The sequence below is a fragment of the Mya arenaria genome, chromosome 5, assembly GCF_026914265.1.
Source record: "Mya arenaria isolate MELC-2E11 chromosome 5, ASM2691426v1".
NCBI lineage: Eukaryota > Metazoa > Mollusca > Bivalvia > Myida > Myidae > Mya > Mya arenaria.
In genome coordinates this window covers 18,106,425-18,122,087 of record NC_069126.1, presented here as the reverse complement: position 1 = coordinate 18,122,087, position 15,663 = coordinate 18,106,425, and the positions used below count along the sequence as shown (strand labels likewise).

At 33.1% G+C, this 15,663-nt stretch overlaps 1 protein-coding gene, 1 long non-coding RNA gene and 1 other non-coding gene across 5 annotated transcripts in view; 1 reads left to right on the top strand and 2 right to left on the bottom strand.

Annotated features, from left to right (window-relative positions):
- The window catches only part of LOC128234471 (neurogenic locus notch homolog protein 2-like), a 50,489-nt gene that overhangs the window by 12,062 nt on the left and 22,764 nt on the right, over positions 1–15,663 (top strand). The window lies entirely within an intron of this gene.
- Positions 77–5,101, bottom strand: LOC128234482 (uncharacterized). The gene is made up of 3 exons (XR_008260947.1): positions 5,009–5,101; positions 718–840; positions 77–298 (listed from the first exon to the last, which is right to left on the bottom strand). It is a non-coding gene; the product is annotated as an uncharacterized LOC128234482 (long non-coding RNA).
- Trnat-agu (transfer RNA threonine (anticodon AGU)) lies at positions 11,695–11,768 on the bottom strand. The gene has a single exon. It is a non-coding gene; the product is annotated as a tRNA-Thr (tRNA).

The window sequence follows — 15,663 nt, the reverse complement described above, 5'->3', positions numbered from 1 at the left end:
AATGTCGGACCAGTTTCAATACATAGGCCACACTTTTTTTATCCAACTCCTTCCAAATGATGGGTAGTGACATGGACATTCCTCAATCAAACTTCTGCAGTGACTTCATTTATTCCTTTAGTCAAATACGGACAGTGTGAGCTGTTGAGATAGACAGCTCCTGTGACATCACATTTTATTGTGAAGAATGTCCAGCATAGATAGCTTGTCATCTAATGTAGCTGGCAGCCTGCTCTGAAGCTTGTCCATAGCCCCATATGTGTGGCCAGTCATCCATTATCCCCATTTTAATGATAATCTGAAAATAATCCCAAGCACATTTATATGCATATTTATTATATCATATCCGCATCTATACACTTATCTTCTCTAGGATGTCCAGGCTTGATGTGACAATACAAAATGTGAAGACAAATAAACAGTGAGATACTACAAGTATATTGAATTTTCTGTCTGATTTGAAATGATTTGTAATATAAACAGGACAGGTGAAACTTCCTATTCGACAAATATCTTTCTTTATTGTCATTTCCAAGCATTTTTTATGATTAGATTATTTAATATTTCATATTTAATATTTCACAACTTAAATGCTATCAGGAAGTCATAAGATTAACCATCTATATATATATAATCATATATATATATATATATATTTAATATATAAAAACAAGTCATTATACAATTGATATACTCAAATTCAAAAGCTATTTATACTTCTGAAACACTGTTGCACAAGCCACTGGGCACAACGAGGTTGATGAAGGTTTTCCTGATGCCCTTTGAGGTTTCCCCACAATAATGAGAAAGACGACCTCTGAGAGAGATGGTGGTTATTTCCTGAAACATGAATATTTATACATGTTGTATATAATTTTCAAAAAAGGACACTTGACAATATACAGAATGCTGTACATAAAATTTATAAGACTTATGAATAAATACTTTGGAAAAATCCCAGAATGCATAAACAGCAAAACCCAAAACCTCATGATTTTGTTCTCAATTGGCCAACAGAGGAAGTATTTTTTTTTTTTTTTTTCTCAAGAATCCATCAAAACCAGTGATATAAAACTGCTGACAAAAAATAGATCATGCATTTTTCTTTAACCGTTAGTAATAGTTTAACCCTCAAAACATTGGCTTTCAAACGAAAATATGCAAATCTGCGATATGATCTATGTCAGCAGTCTTTTATCATTGGTTTGCAGATACTTACCCAATAATTCGCTCTTTCCAAGACAAAAAAATAAAAAAAGTTGTAAAAACGGTAAATTTGTGAGAGTGCAGCTTTAATTATAATTAATATATTCTTGTAATGAAGCTGTTATGTGCTAAAAATAAAACCCAATGAAAAATTAGCATATCCTAGCTTTATATGAAGTATTTACTGAATCAAATAGACATATAGGCAAATGACTGAAAAGCTTCCATAGTTAAAGCTGCACTCTCACAGATTAAACATTTTGACAACTTTTTAATTTTTGTCTGGGAACAAGCCAATTTTTGCTACAATCCATGGAAACCAGTTATATAAGACTGCTGACAAAAAAATAGATCGCTGATTTTTATATTTAAGTTCATAAATTGATGTTTTATGCATTTTTCTTAAACCGTTAGTAAGGGTTTAAGCTGTAAAACATTAATTTTCGAAAATATGAAAATCTAAGATCTGTTGTTTTTTTCAACAATCTTACATCAATGTGTTGCAGATATTTACGCAAAAATTTGCTCTTTCCAAGAAAAAAATAAAAAAGTTGTAAAAATGGTAAATATGTGAGAATGCAGCTTTAAGAGTATTTTTTAAACTTATAATGAAAGTCATTTGCATTTATTTAATATAAGCATGACAACTAATGTGTTATTTATTCTGAACTCCTTTATAAAAATGTAGGACAAAACATCTCATGTCATTATTGACTTAGGGGACAAAACATGTCCAACCCATTTAGACAGGGTTGACAAAACAACCCAAATCATTTTGATATGGTGGACAAAATAACCAGGAAAATATTGGCAGTTCAAAAAGTTAAGACCCCCTCCCATCCTACCAACACTTGAAAGATTAAAACTAATTGTTCATTATCAAGATGTGTTTTATTACCCCCAATAAACACCCCTTTTCACTTAATTTATTAGGTTTAGAAATGTTACTATGGAGATCTTTATCACAGCATAAGGAAGACACAGTGACTTTAATCATAAGGATTTGCTACAAAGCTATATAGGTATAATATTAAGTTCAGCATTATGATAATCCTTACTTCAAAACTCTCTTCTAAAAAAGGTGTTCAAGGCCAAAATCTAATATTCATATTCATTACAGGCTGCTTTGCATGACAATTATTGATTTCAGATATTTGCTTTAAGCAATTATTTTTAATTATAAAAACACCTTCTCATAGTTTTCAGTTTTCATCTTCTTTTTGATATTGACATGTTAATATTAAAGGGGCCTCATGTGTTTTTAATATTCACGTTAGTCTTATATTAAAGCTGCAACCTCACAGATTGAACGTTTTGACAACTTTTATTTAATTTTTGTCTTCGAACAAGTGCAAACCAGTGATAAAAGACTGCTGACAAAATATCAGATTGCAGCTTTTCATACTTCCGTCCAAAATTGATGTTTTATGCATTTTTCTTAAACTGTTAGTAGCAGTTTAAGCTGTAAAACATTAAATTTGGAATGGAAATATCAAAATCTGAAATCTAATCTTTTAATTGTCAGCAGTCTTTTATCACATAAGCAGGTATTTACGCAAAGAAATTCTAATATATAAAGTTTAAACAAAAAATAAAAAAATTGGAAATCAATACATACACAAGTTGACTAACATATATTTTGAATAATAAACTTTAAATTACTTTCCAAAGAATGCATTTAAGGAAAAGTTACTTACTGAAAACAAGACTGTAACAATGCATGTATTTTAAAGTGAAAACGCACATATTAAATGACTGGTGGATTCTTAAAAATAATGAGATTATGTATTTTAAAAATGTAATCCTTTATACTTTTTACTCTTTCTGTTTTTAAAAAGGATGTAACCCTAACCAAATCATTTTATGTTTGGCCCTACTATAACACAATCAAGAATTTAGCCCCACATTCCAGAATGCAGGGCTTAAATGGTTGTGTTTATGATCATATTGATCACCGACAAGACATCATTGACAAAATAAGGATTAAAAAATCTTTGCCCAACTGACCCTATTTTTATCCTTCTGATCCTTTTGTTGTTTTTGGTGTTTTGATCAATATGTGCTTTTTTAGTAAAGACCTTAATAATACCCTGATATAGGTCAGTTTGCTAAAGAAACATGGTCCTAAAAAACCCCCCAGAAAACAGTTACCGTATGCCTACCTTTTTTTGATATTTAAATGGAAACTATAAATACTTATTTTTGGCCTAAGCAACATTTTTTTTGTTTGAAGCCAGATGGGCATACTGTGTATTTTTTACTTAATTACATTGTATTGTCTGCGAATTACAAATATCAAATCAATTGTCCTATTTAACAGGATAATGGTTTTGATATTGGTCCCATGTATTATTAGAAATGTAGGAATTTTATTCAAGACCATTTGCAAGATGTGTCATGTTTGGTGTCAATATTATGCTTGAATTATCATATTTTGTATTTGTCATTGTTAGATATTTAATTTGTATAAGAAAATGAGGAATAATGAAACCTTTAAAGTTTTGTCCTCAGTTGGTAAGAATTACACCTGTTGTTGTTGTTGTTGTTGGGTTAATAAAAGTCTGCTTGCCTATGGCTCCATTATGGCTTGACCCTGTCACACCCCCTAGTGTGACTGAAACATATTTGTGAGGCCAAAGGGGGGTCCACCTGTGGTGTTAGTAGTTTATACTCCGGGTCCCGGCGTGAGCACATTGAAGGGTCCCAGAGTGACAGTTCAACCATCGCACACCTATCCTGGGCAGAACCAGTACTAGATGCCTTCACCTCTGCAAGGAACTGACAACTTCTGTACATGCCAGGGGCAGTGGTACAGTGCGAATGGTCGTAGAAAGGATTTCATAACCAATCACAACAGAAGTGACCTGGTCCGCCCGGGAATCGAACCCGGGTTGTCCGATTCAGAGTCCAACGCTCTACCGATTGAGCTAACCGGGCGGACGGGGGGTCCACCTACATTGAATGTCAGTATTTATTTTAGCTCCACCCCTTTTACTTGACCTGACATCGCCCCTTTCACTGAACCTGACATCTGATTGGCTGAATGAATATGCCTTTTAAAGGTTTCCTTATGACTGACAGCCCCCACCCCCCACAGAGAAAGACTGGTCATTTGAGACAATCACAATCATATTTTGAAAAGGGGGCTATATGCATGACTATAAATTGGCTTGTAATTGATTTAAGATAATGATCATTATCTGCAGTTATGCACTTAAATTCATAAAACATTCATGTTCCTTATACTATGATTTTTTTTTTATCTAATTCTTTGTTAATTTACCACATAAAATACACTAGTGTATTGTACATATTAGTGAGCAAATAAATGCATTAATAAATAAATAAATACAGATTAATACTGGTAAATAGATTTATAAATATAAATATTTTAGGAAAGATAAACATTAGATAAAAAATATTATCAAAGCCTTTCTAAATAGCCAAATTGTATTGGCTGGTGGGGTTACTCAAAATTACCGTGCATAGTCCGCTTACAACCAATTAAATATTTTCAATAGCTCTGAGAATGATTCATACAATCTTTGATATGATGTCAGTTTGTTTTTACATGGCATGGCTTGACTTGATCAATATAATTTTTATATTATATGACTTGCACCATTCACATGACTTTTCATATATATTCTTTAAGTTTTGTGTGATAATAGATCTTTGATCTAAATTTGTGATTCAAAACTTAAAGATACATATATATATATATATATATATATATATATATTTACTGCTTCGGAGTCACACTTTACACACAAGACATGTTAAAATGGATTATTGTACTCACTGTTTTTTAATTTAAGTTTATTCATCAAACTCTGTCACTCTAGCTGTCTCTGTATTATCAGCATCACACATCAACTAAAAAAATAAATAATAAGAATCATAACAAGAAAGGTTCAAGTAGTTAAAAAATATATGGGCTGTCATTGGACATATTAATATAACAATTTACCATGATTCCATGAAATATTTTTACAAACTAGCAAACCCGAACTCTTTAGTATTTTTTTTACATCTTTGTGAGATTTTGCATAAAGCATCTATCTAATTCTTTGTTAATTTACCACATAAAAATTAAAATATATTGATTAATTGTACTTTTATTTATTTTATAAATATATTTTATGTTGTGCACCAGTCAATAATAACCACGGCGCCCCCAGGTCCGGGGAATAGCGGGGACTTTGACTTTTGGTCCAGCCAACCCTGGGTCTAATCCCCCTCCCCTGCGGGGAAGAACTGATGGTAAAACCCCGGCCAAATGCCCCCGCACACCAGAGACTCTATATAAGGCCCAATCGCGGCTAAATTTGGCTCAAAGACAAAACCACCGCGATCACCCGGCGTGGCCACATAGAAAGTAAAAACACGGCCCATTTCCCCGACTTTTCCCGGTATTCCCCCGGACCCGGGGGGGGGGGGGGGGGGCGGGGGGAGGGGCGGTGCGTGGTTACAATTGACTGGTGCATTGGTTATAATAACTGAGAGTCCTCAAAGATGCTCACATGACTGTGACATTTTGACCTTTTAGCAGATTAGAACAAAGAAAGGATTTTTAAGAAATATACTCAATGAAACAGAGTGAAACTTTATTCAGGGGCTATACACCGCCGTATGATGAAATAGCGAAAGAAGAGAAAATTGTTGAAAACTGACATGGACTTGGTATCAATGTGTACAATGCATTGAAACTAACTAACTGAAGTACCACATAGTTAATTGATTTTTCACATTTTTTTTCCATTAATAAGATTACTAGGTGGGTATACCTAGTATAATTAATTTTGTATGTGTGATTGGCTAGCCGATGTTATCACTAAATGTTACTAAGCTGGGTATATATTAAATTAAATAGACAGATGTAAACTTTCGTAGCAGTGGATACAACACTGGACTGCAATTTTGGCGACCATAGTTTGCACCCGGTCTCTGTTATTTTTTCTTTACATTTTGATATTTGTTTTTAACAATTATGATATCAAAAGGATAAACATTTTATTGAATAATTTTCCTGTATACTGGGACTGACCCTACTGTTTGTATAGTCCATTGGTTAAAGAAAATAGATTAAAAAGGGAAAAAATAATTGTAAAGTGTGTGTTTAAGGTAGCACTACCCTAATGAAAACCTCCACTTGAAATGCTTCATTTTAATGCTTTATCCTTTATTGTTAAGCACATGCCTACACATCTTTTGTGAGTTCATGTGAGCAGTTCAACTTCAAAGCAACCCAGAAGCATCTTTTTATTTTCCATTTCATTAGCTTACATTTTTCAACAGTAGTTTTATTAAAAAATAGTTATTTTCTTATACCGAAGGTAAAACATACTGTTTTTTTTGCATAATGTTCCAAAAAGATATTTCATATTGATAAGGAACAGGTCATGAGTATTTTTTGAACTTGTTGATTTCGCTGTAAAATGACATTCAAAAGGACCCATTTTTTATGCTGTCAAAACATTGTGTTAAAATTTTAATTACTATTTGAGTACAATTTGATTATATTTGTTGATTTGACAGTAAAATTCTTCTAAATTTTAAAACCAGGAAATGATACACATAATAATAAGAAATTATCAAGCTGATCATAGTTTGAAATGATGGCCATAAGGGGTATTCTACCTTTAAATATACATGCAGTTTAAAAAAACTTAAAAGCTTAGTAAAGATATTACTTATACATTGTTCCTCAATGCTGTTATTACATATGCCTAACAAAAAATAAAACAGCTTTCCTTGTTTTAGGTGCGGGGGATAGCAGAGACTTTGTCTGAAATAGCTCATTTTGAACTAGTTTAATACTCTTTAGTCAACTATATTAAATAATTAAATAAGTAAATTCTTACACAATTTTAGTGGGAAATGCGCCATCTCTATCCCCCCTGCTACAATAATGCACCAGTCAATTGTAACCATGCCCCCCCCCTCAAGGTTCGGGGAATAGCCGGGACTTTTATTTGGTCCAGCCAACCCAGCTAAATCTGTTCAATGGTCAAATCCCCACCAAATGCTCCCGTACCCCAGGGAGCCTAGGTTAGGCAAATTCCCTACTATATCTTGCACGAAGACAAAACCATATTCACCCGGAAAGGTTAAAACACGGCCCATTTCCACGGCTCTCTCTGGACCTTGGGGGGGGGGGTAGTCCAAAGAATTGTACGTTTACAGATTTTTTTACGTTTTTGATATGGCAAATCCTTCACGTAAAAATTGTTTAGTATCAAAAGTGGGTAGTTATTCCGATCGGGATTCCGGGTTAAAGCATTTAACATCTCAAAAATATCATAAAACAAGAAATATTACCAGATTATGTTATTTTATATCAGTTCCATACTGTATACAAATGTTATATCCTACGAATAATTATGAGTTTGACGTGTTTTTTTCATTTCTTGCTGTCAAAACATAGCGATATATACATGAAGGGCACCTGCAAGGCTTCAGGGCACAATTTTTAAACAATCGGAACATTTCGGCCATGGCCGATTTGTTATGATTGTATTTACGAGGTCTATCTAGAAGCTTGTCAGTGGTGGCCGAGTTATTACGATTGGATCGAGTTGTTCCACTTGGCATAATTGTTGTCTGTGTCAGTCAACTTTCGTTTTATTGAAAAGGTAAATAATAATATACCACATTTATATAGCGCTTTTTCCAAAAATGCTCAAAAACGCTTAACAATACATGGTTAAACAGTACAAATTAATCAGAAAGGAAAAATATATATGCAATACTTGATTAAAAAAATAAAATAAAGGCAATGTGAAAAATTCAAAGCAATGCTTAAAAAAAGGCATGGAATTAAAGATATAAAGCAGTTTTCTATGACATATTCTGAAAACATAGATAAAACAATCGAATGTTTATGTTGTAGTAAGTTAATTTTTCGTATGAAACATCTTTGGTTCATGTGAAAACAACTGTCAAAGTACAGATACACGATCTCGTCAATTTTATGTCGAAAATCGTTCATTTTATGGACAGTAAATCACCCTTCAAATAATGCTATGGAGGGCACAAATACTGAACACTTGAAAAGCGAAAATACATGGTCATACAATTATAATAAAAAAGTATGCTATATTAAATAAACACTTAGCTGCAAAGTGATTTATTTTTTCTGAGTTTTTTTTTCAAAACATTCGCTTCAAATGTAAACCATGATTTCTATTTATAAATATCTTGAATGTAGGTTAACATAACTGCAAAACCTAAAGATGCGCGTGCGCCCTCTGATGTCATTCTCCCATATGCTACATTTTGATCTTTAAACGTATAAACATTGAATGGCATTTTTTAGAAAAATGCTTAACAAAACAAGATGCAACTTCGCAAGTGTGACCAAGGCAAGCCTCTGTATTGATCTAGATCATCAAATAATCGATCACGGTAAACAAACACGTGTTTTAGCCGGTTAGTGATTTGTGCCCTGTTCAGAAATGTACCGTCAACCAGTAAGGATTGGAAGAATCCTGTATTACCTGTCTATAATTTTAGACTGGGGGGGGGGGGGGAGTAGCTACAATAATGAGCGATTAGGGATACCTTTTTATTATTTTGACATTTCATGTGTATCCCTGTAACTGCCATAGTCTAAAAATCGTCAAAAGACTCATTGACGGTCATTTAGGTGGACTATGGGGGGGGGGCGTGGTTACAATTGACTGGTGCAACCACTGGGACACCATTTTTTATTATTTTGATATTTCTTAAAATACTCGTTGACGGCTATATAGGCAGAGTATCCCCACTCCCTGTCGAAGTGTGGATAAGAAGAGGCCTGTTTCAAGTGAACGTTCTTTACGAGATGTCCTACTTCTTGACTGTCAATATATTCAAAAATCAAGACAAAATATTAAATGGAAAAAATAAATGACTTACCAATGGGTGTTTGAGATATCAATTTGGCACCACTTTAGTGCCATTCATCGCTCGTCAAAGCTCCATAAAACAAAATCATTCGTCTGACACATCCCCGACCACAGTGGCTTGATGACAAATGCTCATTAAAGTCACAATAAAAAAATTCAACTAGCCAAAATTATATTTTATACATACTTGAACATGTATATCATCAATATAATACATTGCCATAAACATAAAATGAGATTTGAAAAAAAAACCCTATACTGTAAGCCACTGTGTCCCCGACATCTTAACGCAGATGGTATTGATTACTGTGACATGTTTGTGTTAAACCGGTTTGAAGGTACATTCACTCGAGTAATAAAGATGCACTCTTAAGTACTCCCAGATAAGGTTTACCACAATTAATAATATTTATTCAATATTCCTAAAAGGATGAATAAATGTCGAAAACAATAGTTCTTATGAAGGATATCGAGTTAAATTTGAAAGAAATGAGCATTACACACGGTATTTCTACCTTATGAGACTATAGTAGACCACAATAAATCTTTTAGCATTTACCAATCATTTAATATTGTTTGCGCTTTCTGCTAATAAAACACGGTTACAATCTTGTTATCAGTAATAAATATTTTCAATAAATGCATTGTTTAGTATGTAGTTAAAAGTTTATCAGTCACAATTGATGTTTGTTATGTGTATGTATTGATTTTGAATAACAGTGTCACTAAACGAAAATTAAACAAATTTACGCAATTTCACAACCTAAAAGGTTGTCCTGTTTTTTCCAGTTCTTCTGGATTACCCTGTATCCCCTACCCCGAAACGAAAAGTTAACTTGGACGACATCGGTACGTTGTGCCCCCCCCCCCTCCTTCTGGCCACTAGTGCAATTGCAAAATCAATATTGATGCGTCAGGGATATACTTAAGCGATGATGTTAACCATTGATTCAATATTTATGCATGCATATATATATATATGTACTTGTTGGCATTTTGGGTGCATGTTCTACCTCAAAAAGGCTCAACCAGGTATGAGTTTATTGTATAAGTTATAGCTCGTAGTTTGTAAAATGTGGTTCTTTAGCATATTTGTTTTAAATATGAAATAAAGGTGTTGCTTCCAAGGTATGCATGATCAAAATATCCATAAATTATGTATGAGTCCCTTTTGCTGAGTGGTTATGCTATTTATTTGTCCTTGACGTAACAAGCGTAGGTTCACCCCTGATTAAAACAAGACTTTATTTTCATACTTTCATTGTATTTTGTTCTGCAATTTCAGTATCAAAGAGTTAACTAATTATTTCAGACACATTACCTGGAAAATGATTATTTGGTGCCAATGAGGTACGAGTCCCTTTAAGAATGACAAAGTGTTTTTACAATCAGCTAGATAACAAGTTCATTTTTTCCACATATACAAGATGATTTACAAGTAATCATCATATGTGTATTTTTGCTTCACTGCTATCTTGTAGGATGACTGACTTATATACTACTACCGGGTATGTAGTTAAGTGACACCATGGCATTAATTACCAATAGCGTTTATTTTGTAATGCAAAATTCACCAGCCTTATATTTTTGTACAGTTCGATATTTTTTTCTAAAACATATACTAGTATTACTGTTTGAGGAAGGCATTTCATGGGCACATGATGCATGTTAACATTCTGAAATGCCTTCCAGCATTTTTAATGGTGTTTAGCTTGGACCAGCTCAAAACGAAATAATAGGGGTGGGAAAGTCTTTGGTTTAGGAATTAAAAAGTGTTTAATATGGTTATTAAAATAATTCAACTAGGGGTTGAAAAGTCTTTGATATAGGAGTTAAAAAGTCCAAACAGGTAGGGGTTGAAAAGTCTTTGAAATAGGGGTTTAAAAGTCTAAGGGTTGAAAACTGAAAAGTGTTCTTTTTTAGAAGGGTTGAAAAGCCTCTTGGGATTGAAAGGTCTCCCCTGCAGAACAGTGTGTGTGAAATAAACTATTATCTTAGGTAAAACATTTCATATGGATTTCCATCAATTAATTACATCTTCATTAAAAAAAGGTACATTTTTTGTGTTAAGGTACTGACAACCGAAATAACATTTTCAAGCGTAAAACTGAGTATAGCTTTAGTCCCAAAATGAATAAGTTCTTAGTTGTTTGTAACCACAACTTAATCGATTAAAAATGGCGTCTGAGGTGATGAAACTAGTGTAAAGATATTTAAAAATTGGAATTTGTGTCACTGGTTGAGTATGAATACGTCAGGTAATTTTTGATATGATTTATTGCATTCAAATTCATTAAGAGATGCTTAAATCTTATCGCTAAGATATCGGCACAGAAGTATTAGCTTGGAATTGGATGGATACAATGTCAGGACACAGGTAAACAATAAAGTAAACCTGGGATGAAAAGTGCGCCCGGTGTGGGGCTCGAACCCACGACCGCCGGAACACTAGCACGGCGCTCTAACCAAATGAGCTAACCGGGCGGCTGGTTCTAATCCTAACACACTACACTCCTCCCCCATTAACCTTTCTAGGCCGACGGAGGCACTCCTGCCGTTTACCGCTGCCACCAGTAAAGTAAACCTGGGAGGAAAAGTGCGCCCGGTGTGGGGCTCGAACCCACGACCGCCGGAACACTAGCACGGCGCTCTTACCAACTGAGCTAACCGGGCGGCTGGTTCAAACCCACACACACTACAACAATAAAACAAAACTTCAAATATATTTCTAGATTAATAAATAGGTATTCTTTTAAGAGATTTAGGAAAGTTGAAATATTTTCCCATTAAAATTTATTGCCAGAACCTCCAATTGGATTAAGCCCATTGCCAATGTTACCAATTGGAAGATTCCAATGGGACAATGTTCCAATTGGAGTTTTCCAATTTCCTGACTTTTCCCATATTGAATTGTGGGAAATATCCAATTGGAAAAATTGGTCGACGGGATTTTTTTTTTAAAAATGATAAAAAAGTACTATAAACGCACTTTTTCTAGATAATATTTTAATCATTAATGATAATGATTGTTATTAATCACTAATTCCTTTTTTGAAAATGTGGGAGAATTTTCCAACAAAAAATGTTGGGCTGATTTTCCAATTGGAAAAACCATTTTCCAATGGGAAGGCCATTTTCCAATGTGAATCCCATTGGAAAAAAATACTTTAAATGCAGAAAAAACATATTTCTAAATTAAATTTCAGGAAACAAAAAAATATCTCTTATTAGTATCACCTAACACATTTTAAAAATACAAAAATAAAAAACATTGGGTGAAAATCAAAGAAAATAATTTGCAAAAATTCCGGATTTGCAAACTTAATCCGGATTCTGTTTTAATAGGAAAGCGTGTGTCACCTCCGTGCAATACAATATGTAACAAAATGGTTATTGTTATTGAAGCAGTTATTACATATTACAAATGCCCTAAGTATCGCTGAAAGTAAATGGTTATGGAATCAAACTTGAATGTAGTAATCCGCATTTCACGCTACAATGAACTTTATGAAGATTTTAAGTGAGCAATGGACGCCATTATTTATATGGAAATGAAACCATAACAAATCCTACTCCAGGTTTGGAAGTTGAGCAAATAAGTCTGATTAAATTCTGTAAAGGTGAGTTTATCTGAGATGCTAGTTTTTATTTTTTACTGAATTACAAATTTGAAAACTTTTCACTAGAAACTTCACCTTTTGTTTATCTTTGCGTTCCAAATGAGGTGCAGGGTTTCCAGGATTTACGGAGATTTCAGACCAGTATATGACAACATTATCGTTTCAGGAGCATTCGACGAAAATTCGGCTGGAAAGAATGTTAAGATATGACACTGGTGTTGAATTCAATGGGTACGAATTCTCTGGCATCCGTTTTCAAATACGCTTCTGACACAATGAAAATATTGCAATTTCTACTTTTATTTCACAGGGTGTTCTCATTTGTTGTTTGATAGCATCAGTTGATACGGTTTAGTTTCGGTTTTACAACGTTTGTTTTTGGGATATTAATCTGGTAAAAAAGTTAAACAAGACCAAAAATTAGGTGAAATAATTGTGGATGTCAGTAGGCTGCGGCCATTTTGAATATTCTGAACGATCTGCATTATGACACATAACACGCAAAAACAAACCAAAAACTGTATTTAAGCTGTACTTTCTAAATATGTACGTCACAATGCTGTTCTTGACTGAATGAATTAGTGTATAAAATAAATGAACAGTAATTGGGCTAGTCTTATTTTTTTGCAGCATTGTTTTTTAACTGACTGGTAAACATTGCAAATTGTGATATTGTTCAAACGATAAATTATTCAGCGTCCATTTAAACCTAATTGTGTACATGTAGGTCGTATATTTTGTATATTATATTATATAGAAAATTATTATTTCTTGCTTGTCTCCTAAGACATGGAGTTATGCAGCTGGGCCATTAGATCAGACTATAGTTTAAAAAAGTAAATATCATGTGTTTCCGGTACGGAAAGAAAAATCCGACCCAAGGGTACGCACGTAAGCCGATAACGAGGCTTGCCACGCATCGTGCCCAAATATCGGATTTATTTTATTCTGACCGGAAAAACATGATTGATGATATTTTTCTTGCCTATCTAAAAATTGAAATTTGTGGAAACATTCACTACTGGATGCACATGCCATTAAAAGGGTTATGGAATTAACCTTAATTTTTTCAAACAGTTTTTATTGAGTTTTAACAAGTCACCATTAAAATTTACCTCTTCCTTCTTACTATTTAATGGCATTTGATGACCACATTTTTAGTGCCATATGTTAAAAAGCCATGAAGCAAGTTCATTAAACACTTTTAAATTATACTTTGTTAAAATAATTTTAAGGGCCATGAAAAGCTGCTTAAAGTAAACGATTAAACAAATTGTAGACCCCATGATTTTTTTAATGGCATTAAATTAATGTACCATTAAAACTCCATGAAAAATTAAAAGAAAAAAGTACCCCTTAATATTCCATTTATTAGTAAGAACTAAGAGGCCCATTATTTTTTTAATGCTTTGTAAATGGTTGTTTATTTTTTAAGCATCAATTAATTGTCTCATTAAATATGTCAGATTCAATTTTAATGAGTTCGTAATATTTTAATGAAATATATCAAATTAAGGGCCATGAACATCTGCTTCCAGAATTAGAAACCATTAAGATAATCGACTTACAATTGAGAAGGGTTTACACCAATTTTACTAAGCTCAAGTGACCTTCATGTGGGTAGTTTTAACTAATCTACTTTTTACTTTTTTTTGGATTTTAAGTAATCCAATGTGTTAATGAGTAATTAGTGATAAAGCCTGTTAACCAGAATGCATGTGAACACTTTTAGACAAATTTACAGACAACATGTCATGTTATAAGTTGCACATGTCGTAGAAAAACATTTAATATCAAAAGGTACATTATAACTTTCTTGTTTAAAATGTCAACCACTATTATGAAATAAATAAGTCAACAAGAAAATAGAAAACACTTTCTTGTAAGCTCCAGTTTTAGGTTACCAATTTCATTTCATCATTAAGATCATCATGTAGATTACTTTTCTTAATTAAAGAGAAAACATTTAAAACAAATATATTATTATTCATTACAAAATCAGCTATTCTTTCATACCAACATATGTTGTTGGTTACATTTCTAAAAGAACAAATACTCAATTGCATTATTTAATACATAACTGTTGGCGAAGTTCTTCAACTTCATGATCAATCAAGAGTCAACTGCAAGTCCTTTTTCTGCCTGTGATACGCGCAGAACGAGATAAAAGATACGGCTACTGTTTAACCGCAATGAACATTGTTTTCATTTATGATTATGAATTAAAGTTATAAGTATTTCTCACATTTTACTGCGTTTATGCTGTATGAATGCAGTAAGGTAAGAAAGCAAATGAACCAAGGTGATCTAACATGCTTTATGAAATTCGCTCACATGCCCTACTGCGCTCTTACAGCATAAACTATTATCTCTCCTTAATTATATCATTATATTTTTCAAACATTTACTTTTAACAAATGTGCATAAAAACATGGATAAAAAGTTAAAAGTAACACAGTTGATAAAGTTGTAGTATTTAAGAAACAATAAGTAATTAGTATGCAACTGTACATTACTGGTTCATAAAGGTCACTCTGGAGTTTAAATGCATAGTTATTAATGACTTAATTTGTTGCATCAGTGCGCCAGATTCACAGTTTTGTATTAACTGATAAAGGTTAGTTATACAGTTGTTATTTTGATTCTAGAACGACAGCGTATTAATTGATTCGCATTTGTCATTTTCCATGTATCGAGCTTCTTCAGTCCAGCAAATTACTTATCCATGTCAGTGACGTCAAGCGTGTGTATTTTGAGAATAACATTAACTATTCATGAATGATAATTTGGACAAATCATGCTCATGAACTCCCACTATGTTCATGAACTCCCGCTTAGTTTAACCTGACAGTTCATGAACATGATATTTTATGAACTAAGTTCATGAATAGTTAATGTTATTCGCAACAGGGTGATAATATCATCATTACTACACATCCATTTATAAC